This window comes from Centropristis striata, chromosome 18, assembly GCF_030273125.1.
Source record: "Centropristis striata isolate RG_2023a ecotype Rhode Island chromosome 18, C.striata_1.0, whole genome shotgun sequence".
Taxonomy (NCBI): Eukaryota; Metazoa; Chordata; class Actinopteri; order Perciformes; family Serranidae; genus Centropristis; species Centropristis striata.
In genome coordinates this window covers 34827422-34844142 of record NC_081534.1, presented here as the reverse complement: position 1 = coordinate 34844142, position 16721 = coordinate 34827422, and the positions used below count along the sequence as shown (strand labels likewise).

Here is a 16721-nt window from a genome sequence, read left to right as displayed (position 1 = left end):
ATTTAAAGATACTAGTATACTTTTACTGCTGATACTTTAACTTCATGTACTTTTACTGCTGATACTTTAACTTCATGTACTTTTACTGCTGATAATTTAAATTCATGTACTTTTACTTCTGACACTTTAACTTAATGTACTTTTACTGCTGATACTTTAACATTGTGAACTTTTACTTCTGATACTTGAACTGCATGTACTTTTACTACTGATACTTTAACTTCATGTACTTTTACTACTGATACTTTAACTTCATGTACTTTTACTGCTGATACGTTAACTTCATGTACTTTTACTGCTGATACTTTAACTTCATGTACTTTTATTACTGATATTTTAACTTCATGTACTTTTACTGCTGATACTTGAACTGCATGTACTTTTACTGCTGATACTTTAACTTCATGTACTTTTACTGCTGATAATTTAAATTTACTAGTATACTTTTACTGCTGATACTTTAAATTCATGTACTTTTACTGCTGATACTTTAACTTTGTGTACTTTTACTGGTGATACTTTAACTTAATGTACTTTTACTGCTGATACTTTAACTTTGTGTACTTTTACTACTGATACTTTAACTGCATGTACTTTTACTGCTGATACTTTAACTTCATGTACTTTTACTGCTGATACTTTAACTTCATGTACTTTTATTGCTGATACAATAACTTCATGTACCATTGCTGCTGATACTTTAACTTTGTGAACTTTTACTTCTGATACTTGAACTGCATGTACTCTTACTGCTGATACTTTAACTTCATGTACTTTTACTACTGATACTTTAACTTCATGTACTTTTACTGCTGATACTATAACTTCATGTACCATTACTGCTGATACTTTAACTTCATGTACTTTTACTTCTGACACTTTAACTTAATGTACTTTTACTGCTGATACTTTGACTTTGTGTACTTTTATTTCCGATACTTTAACTTAATGTACTTTTACTGCTGATACTTTAACTTTGTGTACTTTTACTGTTGATAATTTAAAGATACTAGTGTACTTTTACTGATGATACTTTAACTTCATGTACTTTTACTGCTGATACTTTAACTTCATGTACTTTTACTACTGATACTTTAACTTCATGTACTTTTACTACTGATACTTTAACTTCATGTACTTTTACTGCTGACACTTTAACTTCATGTAGTTTTACCAATGACACTTTAACTTCATGTACATTTACTACTGATACTTTAAATTCATGTACTTTTACTGCTGATACTTTAACTTCATGTACTTTTACTGCTGATACTTTAACTTCATGTACTTTTACTAATGATACTTTAACTTCATGTACTTTTACTACTGATACTTTAAATTCATGTACTGTTACTGCTGATACTTTAACTTCATGTACTTTTACTGCTGATACTTTAACTTCATGTACTTTTATTGCTGATACAATAACTTCATGTACCATTGCTGCTGATACTTTAACTTTGTGAACTTTTACTTCTGATACTTGAACTGCATGTACTCTTACTGCTGATACTTTAACTTCATGTACTTTTACTACTGATACTTTAACTTCATGTACTTTTACTGCTGATACTATAACTTCATGTACCATTACTGCTGATACTTTAACTTCATGTACTTTTACTTCTGACACTTTAACTTAATGTACTTTTACTGCTGATACTTTGACTTTGTGTACTTTTATTTCCGATACTTTAACTTAATGTACTTTTACTGCTGATACTTTAACTTTGTGTACTTTTACTGTTGATAATTTAAAGATACTAGTGTACTTTTACTGCTGATACTTTAACTTCATGTACTTTTACTACTGATACTTTAAATTCATGTACTTTTACTGCTGATACTTTAACTTCATGTACTTTTACTGCTGATACTTTAACTTCATGTACTTTTACTGTTCATAATTTAAAGATACTAGTATACTTTTACTGCTGATACTTTAACTTCATGTACTTTACTTCTGATACTTTAACTTCATGTACTTTTACTACTGATACTTTAACTTTGTGTACTTTTACTGCTGATACTTTAACTTCATGTACTTTTACTGCTGATACTTTAACTGCATGTACTTTTAGTACTGATACTTTAACTTCATGTACTTTTACTGCTAATACTATAACTTCATGTACTTTTACTGTTGATACTTTAACGTTGTGAACTTTTACTTCTGATACTTGAACTGCATGTACTTTTACTGCTGATACTTTAACTTCATGTACTTTTACTGCTGATACGTTAACTTCATGTACTTTTACTGCTGATACTTTAACTTCATGTACTTTTATTACTGATATTTTAACTTCATGTACTTTTACTGCTGATACTTGAACTGCATGTACTTTTACTGCTGATACTTTAACTTCATGTACTTTTACTGCTGATACTTTAACTTCATGTACTTTTACTGCTGATAATTTAAAGTTACTAGTATACTTTTACTGCTGATACTTTAAATTCATGTACTTTTACTGCTGACACTTTAACTTTGTGTACTTTTACTACTGATACTTGAACTGCATGTACTTTTACTGCTGATACTTTAACTTCATGTACTTTTACTACTGATACTTTAACTTTATGTACTTTTACTGCTGATACTTTAACTTCATGTACTTTTACTACTGATACTTTAACTTAATGTACTTTTACTGCTGATACTTTAACTTTGTGTACTTTTACTGCTGATACTTAAACTTCATGTACTTTTACTACTGATACTTTAAGTTCATGTACTTTTACTACTGATAATTTAACTTCATGTACTTTTACTGCTGATACTATAACTTCATGTACTTTTACTGCTGATACTTTAACTTCATGTGCTTTTACTTCTGATACTTTAACTTGATGTACTTTTACTTCTGATACTTTAACTTAAAGTACTTTTACTGCTGATACTTTAACTTTGTGTACTTTTACTTCTGATACTTTGACTGAATGTACTTTTACTGCTGATACTTTAACTTAATGTACTTTTACTGCTGATACTTTAACTTTGTGTACTTTTACTACTGATACTTTAACTGCATGTACTTTTACTGCTGATACTTTGACTTTGTGTACTTTTACCTCTGATACTTTAACTTCATGTACTTTTACTGCTGATACTTTAACTTCATGTACTTTTACTGTTGATAATTTAAAGATACTAGTATACTTTTACTGCTGATACTTTAACTTCATGTACTTTTACTGCTGATACTTTAACTTCATGTACTTTTACTGCTGATACTTTAACTTCATGTACTTTTACTGTTGATAATTTAAAGATACTAGTATACTTTTACTGCTGATACTTTAACTTCATGTACTTTTACTTCTGATACTTTAACTTCATGTACTTTTACTACTGATACTTTAACTTCATGTACTTTTACTGTTGATAATTTAAAGATACTAGTATACTTTTACTGCTGATACTTTAACTTCGTGTACTTTTACTGCTGATACTTGAACTTCATGTACTTTTACTGCTGATACTTTAACTTCATGTACTTTTACTGCTGATAATTTAAATTCATGTACTTTTACTTCTGACACTTTAACTTAATGTACTTTTACTGCTGATACTTTAACATTGTGAACTTTTACTTCTGATACTTGAACTGCATGTACTTTTACTACTGATACTTTAACTTCATGTACTTTTACTACTGATACTTTAACTTCATGTACTTTTACTGCTGATACGTTAACTTCATGTACTTTTACTGCTGATACTTTAACTTCATGTACTTTTATTACTGATATTTTAACTTCATGTACTTTTACTGCTGATACTTGAACTGCATGTACTTTTACTGCTGATACTTTAACTTCATGTACTTTTACTGCTGATAATTTAAATTTACTAGTATACTTTTACTGCTGATACTTTAAATTCATGTACTTTTACTGCTGATACTTTAACTTTGTGTACTTTTACTGGTGATACTTTAACTTAATGTACTTTTACTGCTGATACTTTAACTTTGTGTACTTTTACTACTGATACTTTAACTGCATGTACTTTTACTGCTGATACTTTAAATTCATGTACTTTTACTGCTGACACTTTAACTTTGTGTACTTTTACTACTGATACTTGAACTGCATGTACTTTTACTGCTGATACTTTAACTTCATGTACTTTTACTACTGATACTTTAACTTTATGTACTTTTACTGCTGATACTTTAACTTCATGTACTTTTACTACTGATACTTTAACTTCATGTACTTTTATTACTGATATTTTAACTTCATGTACTTTTACTGCTGATACTTAAACTTCATGTACTTTTACTACTGATACTTTAAGTTCATGTACTTTTACTACTGATAATTTAACTTCATGTACTTTTACTGCTGATACTATAACTTCATGTACTTTTACTGCTGATACTTTAACTTCATGTGCTTTTACTTCTGATACTTTAAAATAATGTACTTTTACTGCTGATACTTTAACTTAATGTACTTTTACTGCTGATACTTTAACTTTGTGTACTTTTACTACTGATACTTTCACTGCATGTACTTTTACTGCTGATACTTTAACTTCATGTGCTGTTACCACTGATACTTTAACTTCATGCACTTTTACTGCTGATACTTTAACTTCATGTACTTTTACTACTGATACTTTAACTTCATGTACTTTTACTGCTGATAATTTAAAGATAACTAGTATACTATTACTACTGATACTTAGAAAACTTGTGTAATTTAACTTCTTATACTTTAAAGACAACTTGTATATTTTTACTGCTGATACTTGATAATACTTGTGCACTTTCACTGCTGATATTTTAAAGACAACTTGTGAACTTTTACTTCTGATACTTTAAAGACAACTTGTGTACTTTTACTAGTGATACTTTAAAGACAACTTGTGTACTTTTACTTCTTATACTTTAAAGACAACTTGTGTACTTTTACCAGTAATACTTCAAAGACAACTTGTGTATTTTTTCTGCTGATACTTGATAATACTTGTGTACTTTTACTTCTATACTTCAAAGACAACTTGTGTACTTTTACCACTAATACTTCAGACAACTTGTGTATTTTTTCTGCTGATACTTGAACTGCATGTACTTTTACTGCTGATACTTTAACTTCATGTACTTTTACTACTGATACTTTAACTTTATGTACTTTTACTGCTGATACTTTAACTTCATGTACTTTTACTACTGATACTTTAACTTCATGTACTTTTATTACTGATATTTTAACTTCATGTACTTTTACTGCTGATACTTAAACTTCATGTACTTTTACTACTGATACTTTAAGTTCATGTACTTTTACTACTGATAATTTAACTTCATGTACTTTTACTGCTGATACTATAACTTCATGTACTTTTACTGCTGATACTTTAACTTCATGTGCTTTTACTTCTGATACTTTAAATTAATGTACTTTTACTGCTGATACTTTAACTTAATGTACTTTTACTGCTGATACTTTAACTTTGTGTACTTTTACTACTGATACTTTCACTGCATGTACTTTTACTGCTGATACTTTAACTTCATGTGCTGTTACCACTGATACTTTAACTTCATGTACTTTTACTGCTGATACTTTAACTTCATGTACTTTTACTACTGATACTTTAACTTCATGTACTTTTACTGCTGATAATTTAAAGATAACTAGTATACTATTACTACTGATACTTAGAAAACTTGTGTAATTTAACTTCTTATACTTTAAAGACAACTTGTATATTTTTACTGCTGATACTTGATAATACTTGTGCACTTTCACTGCTGATATTTTAAAGATAACTTGTGAACTTTTACTTCTGATACTTTAAAGACAACTTGTGTACTTTTACTAGTGATACTTTAAAGACAACTTGTGTACTTTTACTTCTTATACTTTAAAGACAACTTGTGTACTTTTACCAGTAATACTTCAAAGACAACTTGTGTATTTTTTCTGCTGATACTTGATAATACTTGTGTACTTTTACTTCTATACTTCAAAGACAACTTGTGTACTTTTACCACTAATACTTCAGACAACTTGTGTATTTTTTCTGCTGATACTTGAACTGCATGTACTTTTACTGCTGATACTTTAACTTCATGTACTTTTACTACTGATACTTTAACTTTATGTACTTTTACTGCTGATACTTTAACTTCATGTACTTTTACTACTGATACTTTAACTTCATGTACTTTTATTACTGATATTTTAACTTCATGTACTTTTACTGCTGATACTTAAACTTCATGTACTTTTACTACTGATACTTTAAGTTCATGTACTTTTACTACTGATAATTTAACTTCATGTACTTTTACTGCTGATACTATAACTTCATGTACTTTTACTGCTGATACTTTAACTTCATGTGCTTTTACTTCTGATACTTTAAATTAATGTACTTTTACTGCTGATACTTTAACTTAATGTACTTTTACTGCTGATACTTTAACTTTGTGTACTTTTACTACTGATACTTTCACTGCATGTACTTTTACTGCTGATACTTTAACTTCATGTGCTGTTACCACTGATACTTTAACTTCATGTACTTTTACTGCTGATACTTTAACTTCATGTACTTTTACTACTGATACTTTAACTTCATGTACTTTTACTGCTGATAATTTAAAGATAACTAGTATACTATTACTACTGATACTTAGAAAACTTGTGTAATTTAACTTCATGTGCTTTTACTTCTGATACTTTAAATTAATGTACTTTTACTGCTGATACTTTAACTTAATGTACTTTTACTGCTGATACTTTAACTTTGTGTACTTTTACTGCTGATACTTAAACTTCATGTACTTTTACTACTGATACTTTAAGTTCATGTACTTTTACTGCTGATACTTTAACTTCATGTGCTTTTACTTCTGATACTTTAAATTAATGTACTTTTACTGCTGATACTTTAAAGACAACTTGTGTACTTTTACTAGTGATACTTTAAAGACAAATTGTGTACTTTTACTTCTTATACTTTAAAGACAACTTGTGTACTTTTACCAGTAATACTTCAAAGACAACTTGTGTATTTTTTCTGCTGATACTTGATAATACTTGTGTACTTTTACTTCTATACTTCAAAGACAACTTGTGTACTTTTACCACTAATACTTCAGACAACTTGTGTATTTTTTTTTGCTGATACTTGATAATACTTGTGTACTTTTACGACTGATACTTTAACCATTACAAACTGATAATACTTGTGTACTTTTACTGCTGATACTTTAACTACTTTAAGCTTATAATACTTGTGTAATTTTACTTCTGATACTTGTTAATACGTATGTACTTCTACTGCTGATATTTAATATGAAGCTCAGCAAACTTGTGTACTTTTACTGCTGATACTTAATATGGAGCTGATAATACTTGTGTACTTTTACTGCTGATACTATAAAGACAACTTCTGTACTTTTACTGCTGATACTTTATATGAAGCTGATAATACTTGTGTACTTTTACTGCTGATACTTTACATGGAGCTGATAATACTTGTGTACTTTTACTGCTGATACTTTACATGGAGCTGATAATACTTGTGTACTTTTACTGCTGATACTTTACATGGAGCTGATAATACTTGTGTACTTTTACTGCTGATACTTTACATGGAGCTGATAATACTTGTGTACTTTTCCCAGTTAGACCAGTGTCAGAAACCCAGTCAGAGAGAGATAAATCAGATGATGTAGTTCTACTATCTGTACACTAGATGGTGCTGACTAACATCTGATGAAATTAAGCTCAGAAGTGTGTTTGAGAAAACACAATTTCTCAGGACATTGTGTTCGAGATTAGTAATTTGGAGAACAGTATGTTTTCATGGGGATATAGTGTCTGTAGAGTGATTGTGAGGACATTCAGTTTGAGGACCATGTGTGTATGTGACAATGTTTCTGAGGACAATTAACTTCAGCAGGAAACAGAATATAGATAATGAACAGAAAAAAATGACTAAGTAATAATTAAAATTGTGGTGTAGTGATATGTAATGCTCAGTGGAGCCCCTGGTGGACAGGAGAGGAACTACAATAACATTTTAAAAATAGACATTGTATTGTTGTTTCTTTCAAAAGGCTGTAGAGGGATCAATTTTAAGCCTATATAGAAGATACACATATGTATATAGAAGATACACATATGTATATGTATATATGTATATGTATATATATATATGTATATATGTATATGTATATATATATATATATATATATATATATATATATGTATACATATATATATATACACACACACACACACACACACACATATGTATGTATATATGTTGGGTTGGACAGTAATCAGTAGCTGGGGCCGGTCGGCAGCAGGGGTCTCAGGTTTCTGGTCTCAGGTCTCTGACCTCAGGTCTCAGGTCCCTGGTCCCTGGTCCCAGGTCTCAGGTCTCAGGTCTCTGGTCCCTGGTCCCTGGTCTCTGGTCCCTGGTCTCTGGTCTCTGGTCTCTGGTCCCAGGTCTCAGGTCTCAGGTCCCTGGTCCCTGGTCTCTGGTCTCTGGTCTCTGGTCCCAGGTCTCAGGTCTCAGGTCTCAGGTCTCAGGTCTCAGGTCTCTGGTCTCTGGTCCCAGGTCTCAGGTCTCAGGTCTCTGGTCTCTGGTCCCTGGTCTCAGGTCTCAGGTCTCAGGTCCCTGGTCTCTGGTCTCTGGTCTCTGGTCTCAGGTCTCAAGTCTCTGGTCTCTGGTCTCTGGTCCCAGGTCTCAGGTCCTACCTGCAGCAGTCTGATGCAGAGTTCGGGGCCGGCGTTCTCCAGATTGGCGTCCAGCTTTCTTTATTTGGACTCGTGTGATGATCTAAAATGTGAGTCGTGAATCTGAGGAAACAGTCGATTTATCAAAATTAGTCTGAAACTTTTCTGTTTTCAGTTAATATTTGTTGACATGATTTCATTTTCACTGCAACATATAAAATCTATATAATCTATATTATAATGTATATATCTATAAAATCTATAAAATATGTCTCTGAGGAGCAGAATTTAATATTTTTAACAGAATCTGGTTTATTTTAAATGACACATGGAACATAAAGACATTCTTTTTACAACTGATGATGCGTTCAGGGACCGTCGGAAAGTTCATACTCTGATGATCTGTCTGTTTTCACAGTTTCTGTCTGAGATAAACGAGGATTTTAGACAATCTCTTAAAGAAAACAAATGTTCAGAGGGTGAAGAAAAGAGATTTTAAAAAACTGGTTAAAGCTTTTTAAATGTTTCGTTATAATAAATAAATTACATGAATAATGAAATATTTGGTTAATAAATATCTGGTGACCTTTAATCGCTGAAATGATTCTTTGAAGGAGAACTTTTATCTTCGTCACAAAGTTCATGTTTACTGATGGTTCAAGACAAACAGCCAACAGGAAACAGCTGACTGAAGGAATCTTTGTAAAAAGTTCAATTACATTAAAAATACATTTAAAACTAGGACTGCGCGCAGTACTGAACGGGCCCTCGCACAGTGGAGCCGTCGGGGGAGGTGCCGTTGGGGGAGGGCACGTCGGACGCGGCGCTGTTGGCTCAGTCCCTATGTGTACCAAATTGCATGTCTCCTACCACTGTGCTCGTGGTTGGTGCATAACATGTGACTTCCTGTAGCCAGCAGGGGGCGCTATGACTGTGTGTCAATATTGACACGTGGGTGTGTTCCGGGCTGGACCCTTATCACGTGTGTGAAATTTGGGACAGATTGGACAATGTATGGTCAAGTTATAACAATCTCGTGTTTTATGGCGAGACGCCATATTTTGCCGCCATGCCACGCCCATATAGTGTGACCCTCGGTAAAGATTTATACAACTTTTGATCCCAAAGGCCTTGTGATGATAATGACCAAGTTTGAAGTCAATTGGATAAAATCTGTAGGAGGAGTTTGTTAAAGTATGCGAGGTGGAAATGGGTAAAAACGATGAATTGTGTGATTTTCAAACCAAGATGGCGGTCTTCCTGTTGGGTTTGAGGTATGGGTCCAAGAGGCTTTTTGGTGCGTCTCCATATGAAGCACGTGTGTACCAAATTTCGTATCTCTACATCAAACCTACTGCTGGGGCTAGGCGTTAAAGTTGTTACTTCCTGTTGCCATCGGGGGGCGCTATGACTGTGTGTCAATATTGACATGTGGGTGTGTTCAGAGGTGGACCCTCGGCACGTGTAAGAATTTTGGGCCAGATGAGACAATGTATTGTGAAGTTATACAGTCCCGTGTTTCATGGCGAGATGCCATATTTTGCGGCCATGCCACGCCCACATAGTGTGACAGTCGGTAAAGATTAATAAAACTTTTGATCCCAAAGGCCTTGTGATGGTACTGGCCAAGTTTGAAGTCCATGGGATAAAAGTTATTGGAGGAGTTACATAAAGTATGCAACGTGGTCATTTTATGAAAGGGGGCGTGGATAAAGCATAAGGGGCGGGCCTTTATGAAATATTGTTAATGAGAAGTGTTAAGGGCTGGACTCTGATGAAGCATGAGAAGTTTGGACAAGATTGGACAAAGAATGTACAAAGAATGGGAAAATTATAAGGATCTGATGTTTTATGGCGAGACGCCATTTTTTGGCGCCATGCCACGCCCACATAGTGTGACCGTCGGTAAAGATTTATACATCTTTTGATCCCAAAGGCCTTGTGAGTGTACTGACCAAGTTTAAAGTAAATCGGGTGAAATCTGTAGGAGGAGTTCGTTAAAGTATGCGATCTGGAAATGGCCAAAAACAGCAGGAAATGCCATTTTCTATCCAAGATGGCCGACTTCCTGGACGTTTTAGGGTATGGGTTCTTGAGACTTTTTGCTGCGTCTGGGCATGATACATGTATGTACCAAATTGCGTGTTTCTACGACATTCCTGTGCGAGGGGCTGAATTTTCTTGACTTTCAAGGGGGCGCTGTTGAGTCATTATGCCACGCCCATTCCCGGGACCACTAGAATACGTAAATTTCAGTGGAGATTTATGTATATTCCAAAAATGAGGAGTTTTTGAATATGATAAAGCCCCCAAAAAGGCGATTCATTTTTCGGAAGAAAAAGTATAATAAAAAAACCGACCAATTTCAATAGGGTCCTCGCACCGTTAGTGCTCGGTCCCTAATTAAAAGTGAATCATTGCTGTTAATATGTGGATCAATCAGGCCTGTCAGCATTAAACTGATGTTTCTCTGTGACCCCACAGCCGACTGGCTCTGGTCCCAAACCAGACTCCCTTTAAAACTTACTCAATTTAAGGTTTCTTCACAATTTAACAAAAGTGCAAAAATAAAACATCAACAGCTTTAATTCTGTTGACATAAACACAATATTCAGATGAATCCTGCAAAGTCAGAATCCAACAGAAAGCGGTCCGGGTCCGGGTGCCAAAGTATAATTCCTTTTTTCTGTCAAAACAAAAATACGAAAAAACAAAAACAGTGCCCTCTTTTCCTTTTAAACCAAAAACAGAAAAACGGATTTTGCTATCAGCATCAAAAACCCAAATAACCAAAATGAAATAATGGCCGTTATTTGGTTTTTGCAAATTCATTTTTTAATTTCTCATTTATTGATGTGACTTCGGACACATCGGAAGTGGGAAAATAAAAGTCCCGTCAAAATAAAAGTCCTGTATTAATAAGTACTTATTATCAAGCATAAAAAAAGGGTAAAAAGGTATCATCATACACTAGTGTAGGCTACTGTTCTCTGAACTATGCATGGTTCACATTTATTAACATAATTATTATTGATTATTAATTATAATTATAACTAATGCCAGCGGGTGAGCCTGACTTTTGGGAAGGCTATCTGACCACATGTTTTACAGCCCAATCGCTGGTGCTGCTGGTAGCACAGGGAACAGTAGCATATACTAGTGTATGATGATACTATTCTTTCTTTTTTATGCTCGATAATAAGTACTTATTAATACGGTACTTTTATTTTGATGGGACTTTTATTTTCCCGCTTCCTGTGTTAGTGTTTAAACTTATTTTGATGCTATATTAAATTGCCTAATTATTAACAAATTTTGCTGGGGACTCCCAGGCTGGAACCCCCTCAAGGACCCCCGGCGGTCTTGAGAACTGCGATGATAGAACACTATTATTTATTGTCAAAACATTAAATACACACGTGTTGTGAACTTGTAGATTGGCTATTTTCACTACTACTTAAAAGTGGAGGTTTTTATTGGATGGAATTCTCTGGACAATGTTCCCAAATGCCTTTTTACTTTCTGAAAAATGTACCAATTTATTTCCTTTACCCCTTATAGTCATGCCGAACACACACAAAACCAAAAGAAAGCAGCACACTGCACCAGAGGAGAACCCTGCGATGTTGATCCAGTCTGACAATGACCAGGTGATCCCGTCTGAGAATGATGGTAAGATAAACCATTTTAAGTTTTCCACACAGCCAGTTGTAACCATAAACTAATGGCTTTTTATTCAATCTTTGTTGTACATACAGTGGTCTTGCATGGCGCCAGGCTGTCAGGAACTCTATTCTTAAAGACAAGCTAAACCCCCTGAATGATTTTTTTATCTTAATTTTAGTTCACATACCTGGGTATTCAGGGACCTACAAAGCTTAGAAGTGTAAATGAAATAGAACAGCTTATGACTGAACAACACGGTGAAATAAGAAGTTGATCTTAACATAATAAGTATTTAATACATCTTTTTGCACTATTTTTATTTGATGAGATTCAACAAAATGCACCAACAAAAGCACCAACGAAGGCACCAACCTTGGCAAAGTTAAAGGGTGACTTTCAAAAATTAAAAGGGGAGAACCAGCTACTGAAGGAAGAAATCCGTCTCTTGAAAGAGGAGAACTGACTCCTGAAAGAGCAGCGTGACTTCAACCGAGAGAAGGCTCTCCACACAGAGGTCGGCCACACAACTTCAAAAGGTATCTATACTGTTTTGTTCATATTTTATCATTGTTGTATTCAATATTGTTGGGTTTATGCATTACATTCTCTTTATTTTTATTGTGGGGATGTGGTGATTGGAGTGGGCCAGAGGGCAGTAGAGGGCCCAGTGTTGACTTGGTGATTGTGTTCAGAGGGAGAGCAAGAAGCACTAGGGTGATTAACCTTGGGTGAGCACCTGGGAGGCCTTTTGTCTTCCCTGGGTGTGGTTTGATCCACTGGAGCACAGAGACGCTTTTGGTATGTATGTATATATATATATATATATATATATATATACCAAAAGCGTCTCTGTTATATATATATATATATATATTTTATGGCATAATACTGAGGTAACACTCTCCCCTCCACCCAAACACAATCTTATATAGGCTATATTTACCAGAGTCAAGGCTGGCCCTATTACGAAACAGCTATGTAGAGAGTATCCACAACTGTATCAAATTAACCATGTAGTGAAGAAGAGTACTGCACTGCAGACACAAGATGACTGGTTTAACCCCTGATCTTCATGTCATGTCAGGATTATAAATATATTTGGAATTATTACACAGTGTTAATCTATATTTTCTTTTGATCTGTTTTGTAGTTCTTTTAAAAAAAAATTTTTTAAAAGATGTTTTTGACCATTTTTGGGCTTTTATTGATAGGACAGAGTGAAGGCGGAGACAGAGGGGAAGACATGCGGGAAAGGGCTCCGAGTCGGATTCGAACCCGGGCCGCCCGCTTATGAGGACAAAGCCTCTATGGTACGCGCTCTATCAGGTGTGCCACCGGGAACGCCCCGTTTTGTAGTTCTGAGCCCAGCACACGTTGTCCACTGCTACAAAGCGGTCCTAAAAGTCTTCAGGCGGAACCGCAGCATGACCAACACCTGTGAAGAACTCTGAGTGGACAGGAATACCATTGCAGGGGCTGCGGTCATTGCAGATGTCATGATAGCCACAGAGGGCGCAGACTTTGGGGAGCTGCCCCTCTTCAAAGAAAAACAGACTTTAGCGAACTACGCAAAATTATGCAAGGCATTTCTAGATGCCAACAAACCCCTGCAAGGAAAAATCAAAAAAATGAGGAAGGCCACAGAGCTGCTCCCTATCAAATATAAAATGCCAAAGTGATGGATCAAGCTCTAAAGTGCAGTAATTTCATGTCATTTAAAAAAAAAAAAAAAACATTTATTTTAATGTATTACTGCACTGTCTTTTTGTTTTATCTGGTGGGGATTCAACTACATTTCTTGTATCCAAAAACCTTTTAGTGGGTAGTTGGAGCCTGGTTTCTTTTCTCCAAAGGTCTTTTATCTTTGCCCGTAGAGTTTGATATCGTTCAATAACCATTGACTAGCCACTCCCTGCCATTTCCACTAGGGTGTTGTCAGCCTTACTTGTTTTATTTAGGCATAGTAGTAGGCATTGTCAGTTTGCACATTGGATCAGCAAAGTTTTTTTTTTTTTTTTTTTAAATGTATTTTTTTGGGGCTTTTTCATGCCTTTAATGGACAGGATAGTTGAAGAGAGACAGGAAACAGGGGGCAGAGAGAGGGGCATGACATGCAGTAAAGGGCCGTCCGATGCGGGACTCGAACCGGGGCCAGCTGCAGCGAGGACTGTAGCCTCTACACATGGGGCGCCTGCGTAACCAACTACGCTACCGACCACCCGGATCAGCAAAGTTTTATTTTGTTATGATTATTTCTGCCTCTTCTGACCCTGACACTTTTTTTGGTGTTAGATTTCCATGCAAGATGCAACTGCACTTGGCACATTTTTATAACATGTCCTACTTGTTTTGCAATAAACTGCACTTAATGTATTGAGTATTGCAGATTGCATTTTGCAGATTAAGAGGATTAAAATTAGTCTCTTTGACAGTTCACCTGTTTTTGCATATTTGTCACAGGTTGTGTGAAGGAGTGTAACAAAATGCATTGTATCTTTATGTAAAGGAAAGTTTAGGGTAATACCATGGAAACAAACCACGCTTCCTTTTACAGTACAATTCCACCTCTCTTACAGGGTAACTACTCTGTAAAACTCTGATATCACCCAGATATTTACCTGATAATTATCAGGGAGAAATGGGAGTTTTTGCCAGATACCATTGTCGTGTAATTTGCTGGTCCAAGTTGTAGGTCAAATAGCTCATAAATTAGTTTTTAAAGGAGTCCAATTGGAAAAAAGTACTTCTCTATCTTTAACAGTTATTCAAAAGCCCAGTTGGAAAACAGCTCAAAAAAACTCTCTAACAGGTCTCAAAAATCTTCAAGCAGGAGTCCAAGATGTTGTGACAACACTTTATTATCGATAAAAAGTGGAGAGAACAAATATAATACACACAAGGTGCAGTCCATAAGCTCTCTAACTCGAAATGAAACTTACATGAGGTTTTATAGAGAAATCACACACATATGTCCATCCTATCATAAATATTCATTATGACCTTTCCTCCAATGAAATTTGTTGATTCTTTAGATTTCTCCTCCTAGGGGCTGCTCCAAACATCATTTTATTCAGTTAATATCCGCCCCCCTAGGTGCAGGTGGCATTACCTCATCTCCTGGCAGTGAGACACCAATATGTTTAGGGGTTGAAAATACTCAGCATAAGTGGCATTACCTTATCACTATGATTTTGAGTCATTCGTAAGTTCCCATAGGGCTTTTCTATGCTTTATTCACTATGATTTTGAGTCATTAGTAATTTCCCACAGAGTCTTTCTATGTTCTTATCTCTCACTCATCTCTGTTTGTCATACACAGAGCCTTTTTTATTTTTCATTTCTCACTTATTGTATGCTACTGTTTTTAGCCCTTGTTAATGCTGCTTCTTGCCCAGCTGGATAACCTTGCTCTTATCAGCTCTCCGGGACAAGCACTCTAATAAGCATCTCTGGCGAAAGATCACAGGTGTTTTTTCTGGCACAAACTTAACATTCTTATCTAGGCCTTATTTTACTTCTCCTCTCTTCCAGTACTTCTCCACCTTTCAGTTAAATCTCTGCAGCATTTTGATTATACATATATCATATAGATCACTCAGGGTTACATTATTTAATCACAATTTGTCATACAAATAGCTACGTAGTCCCTCTAGAGACCCTCATAAAGAGATACTAGCTAACTCTCACCACATTATTTACTCTACATCATGTTCAAAACTACACACCCTGATGGGTTTTTAGAGGATTATAATCTACAATTACCAGTAAAATATATGGTAATATCATTGAAACAAACCACGCTTCCTTTTACAGTACAGTTCCACCTTCCTTACAGGGTAATTCACAAGGTTTTACCTGATAATGTTTTGGAATGTATGTGGTACACATTTATAATTACTGGGTAAGTACCAGTTAATATCTGCATAAATACATGGGGGTTATTGGTAAACTGTAACTACTGGGTAATTAGAAAGTAATTACTTGGTAAATAGTTGCAAGTTATCAAGTTATTACTGGATATTTACCAGGTAAATTTCATTTTTTCATTTAGCCTTTATTTTCTCGAGGAATCATTGAGGGCAACCCCTCATTTGCAATGATGTCGAGAGTACAGAGAAAACACAAAACAGAATACAGAGAAAAACACGAAACAGTACAGACAAAACACATGCAAAAACATTAAAACCAGTTACAGTGAAAGGCAGAGTTATTGATTTTCATAGTTTTAAACTGGCCCATAGTTATAATTGTGTTGAGTTTGAGTGAATGTTGTAAGATGTTCCAGGTAGATGCAGCAGAAAAACTGAAAGCAGTTTTTCCAAATTCAGCATTATAGAGTATTA

General features: G+C 34.5%; 1 pseudogene; it reads left to right on the top strand.

The window, feature by feature from the left end:
- The first annotated feature begins 12275 nt into the window (after positions 1 to 12275).
- Positions 12276 to 14057, top strand: LOC131990762 (uncharacterized; annotated as a pseudogene).
- Positions 14058 to 16721: the final 2664 nt, after the last annotated feature.